Below are 3,539 nucleotides of genomic sequence, written 5' to 3' on the forward strand. Positions count from 1 at the left end.
ATCTGTATTAGGCTATAAACCGATTCATGCCATAGTCGACACGTATGTTAAAAGTCATGAGAAAAGCCGTTGTACAAAATTTCTTGCGCCTTTTAAATGCTGAAGAAGTAAAGATCCCATATCGGTTTATATTGTAGCTATATCAGGATATGGACCGATTTGAACTTTTCTTAATACAGTTGTTGGAAGTCATAACAAAACACGTCATGCAAAATTTCATTCCAAATCGGATAAGAATTGTGCCCTCTAGTGGGTCAAGAAGTCAAGACCCCAGATAGGTTTATATGACAGCTATATCAGGTTATAGACCGATTTCAACCATACTTGCCACAGTTATTGAAAGTCGTACTATTTAAAACATATCTTGCAAAATTTCAGCCAAATCGTATAAGAATTGTGCCCTCTAGCGGCTCAAGAAGTCAAGATCCCATATCGGTTTATATGGCAGCTGTATCAAAACATAGACCGATACAGCGAATTTACAATCCCAACCGACCTACACTAATAACAAGTATTTGTGCAAAATTTCAAGCGGCTAGCTTTACTCCTTCGGAAGTTAGCGTGCTTTCGACAAACAGACGGACGGACGGATGGACAGACGGACGGACATGGCTAGTTCGACTTAAAATGTCATGACGATCAAGCATGTATATACTTTATGGGTCTTAGACAAATATTTCGAGGAGTTACAAACAGAATGACGAAATAAGTATACCCCCATCCTATGGTGGAGGGTATAAAAATTATAGAATCAATTCACTTTCAACTGAAAATCGCCCAAATTTCAATCGCGATCTTTATTGGAAAGAAGTTTGGATTCAATAAAGAAAATGTTTAATAAAAAGAATTTGGTGATATTTATTTTCTATGTAACGAGCGCAGATCCGCAAACCATGATAATGATTTCTTTTGGGTGAGTCGTTAGGGATGCCCGTTTTTACTATTCTTTTGTTTTCGGCTACGGGTTACTGGCCCAGCGCCCCAATCATATACGTTATGTGGGCTCGCATGTATTCCCCGATGTTGCGAACCGCATACTTCAAGAACCGACGCTCGCCTCCAGCTGCCCTGGACCTGGGAACAGGTTGATGTTGGCCATTGGTTATTTGAAGGGACCAATAACTCGCATTGTCATTATACCCTCCACCATAAGATGGGGGGTATACTAATTTCGTCATTCTGTTTGTAACTACTCGAAATATTCGTCTGAGACCCCATAAAGTATATATATTCTTGATCGTCGCGACATTTTATGTCGATCTAGCCATGTCCGTCCGTCCGTCCGTCCGTCCGTCCGTCTGTCCGTCCGTCCGTCCGTCCGTCCGTCTGTCCGTCCGTCCGTCCGTCTGTCTGTCGAAAACACGCTAACTTCCGAAGGAGTAAAGCTAGCCGCTTGAAATTTTGCACAAATACTTCTTATTAGTGTAGGTCGGTTGGTATTGTAAATGGGCCATATCGGTCCATGTTTTGATATAGCTGCCATATAAACCGATCTTGGGTCTTGACTTCTTGAGCCTCTAGAGTGCGCAATTCTTATCCGATTGGAATGAAATTTTGCACGACGTGTTTTACTATGATATCCAACTACTGCGCCAAGTATAGTTCAGATCAGTCCATAACCTGATATAGCTGCCATATAAACCGATCTTGGGTCTTGACTTCTTGAGCCTCTAGCGTGCGCAATTCTTATCCGATCAGAATGAAATTTTGCACGACGTGTTCTGTTATGATATCCAATAACTGTGCCAAGTATGGTTCAAATCGGTCCATAACCTGATATTGCTGCCATATAAACCGATCTGGAGTTTTGACTTCTTGAGCTTCTAGAGGGCGCAATTCCTATCCGATTTGGCTGAAATTTTGCATGACGTATTTTATTTTTACTTTCAACAACTGTGTCAAATAAGGTTTAAATCGGTTCATAACCTGATATAGCTGCCATATAAACCGATCTGGGATCTTGACTTCTTGACCCCTAGAGGTCGCAATTATTATCCGATATGCCTGAAATTTTGTTCGACGGATCCAACAAACGTGTTTATTATGGTCTGAATCGGTCTATAGCCCGATACAGATCCCATATAAATCGTTCTCTCTATTTTACTTCGTGAGCCCCAATGGGGGCAATTCTTATACGAATTGGCTGAAATTTTACACAGGTCTCCAACATATAATTTAATTGTGGTCCGAACCGGACCATATCTTGATATCGTTTTAATAGCAGAGCAACTCTTTTCTTATATCCTTTTTTGCCTAAGAAGAGATGCCGGGAAAAGAAGTCGACAAATGCGATCCATGGTGGAGGGTATATAAGATTCGGCCCGGCCGAACCTAGCACGCTTTTACTTGTTTTTACTATCATTGGCACTCAGTATTTTAGTAAAAGTCAGTGGCACTTGACCCCTACTGAGAGTCTCGTCTTGATATCGCTGACTGTCCTCAGCCACAAAAATACGAAGCTTTCAACTATCCGCAACCTATGGACGCACCCAGTAGCTTTCAACTAAGTTTCCCATGATAACGATGAACACCACACAAGTTATCCCGTGCCGAGAGGGTCATATGATTAACTTGTTACCGCAGATTTCCTGAGGGGAAATAGTCCTTGACCAGTAATAGTCCGGAAGTTCACCGTAGCGCAGAGGTTAGCATGTCCGCCTGGGAGCGAATCCTGGCGAGACCATCAGAAACATTTTCAGCGGTGGTTTTCCCCCCTTAATGCTAGAAACATTTGTGAGATATTATGCCATGTAAAACTTCTCTCCAAAGAGGTGTCGCACTGCAGCACACCGTTCGGACTTGGCTGTAAAAAGGAGGCCCCTTCTTATTGAGCTTAAACTTGAAACGGACTGCACTCATTGATAGGTGAGAAGTTTGCCCCTGTTAAAATGCCCCTTAGTGGAATGTTCATGGGCCAAATTTGCATTTGCAGTATAGTCTGGGGTCGATTCCGGTACCTAAACCCCACAGCAATGGGGATCGACTTTAACTTTTGTCAATGATATCAATGCATTTGATAATTAACTTAAAGTATATTACATTTCTTTCTTAATCATTCCCCTCTTCACAATACAAACTAGCGAAATTATAGTTTTACATACATAACTCTTGAAAATAACTGCCACGCTTTGTTTGTTGGCAAATAGGTACGTAAACACATGAGATTTCTGTTTGTTCGAGGTTAATTTCGTAGTATTGTTTACCACAAGTAGCAGATGTGCTAAAAGTTTTATTTGCATTACATTTCATTATGGGAGTTTGCTGCGTGTTAAATATACACAAAGAAAAGTGTAAGGGATAGCGTTTGAAATGTTAACAAGTAAAAGCGTGTTATTCTACATACCAAACATCCATCCCAATTTTTTCTTAATCGCAAATTGCCAAAATTCTTCTGTTACTGTGAAATTGGTAAAGATACCTCAAAATTTTTTTTAAATGTTTTGGTCGCTACTGACTCTTCGGCGGCGACATTAGGCTAAAGTCAGAGCTGAATTTTGTGCTGCTTGCCGGTAGACAATTTTTACGCCGATCCTTATCTA

The sequence above is a fragment of the Stomoxys calcitrans genome, chromosome 4 (assembly GCF_963082655.1).
Source record: "Stomoxys calcitrans chromosome 4, idStoCalc2.1, whole genome shotgun sequence".
NCBI classification, from domain to species: domain Eukaryota; kingdom Metazoa; phylum Arthropoda; class Insecta; order Diptera; family Muscidae; genus Stomoxys; species Stomoxys calcitrans.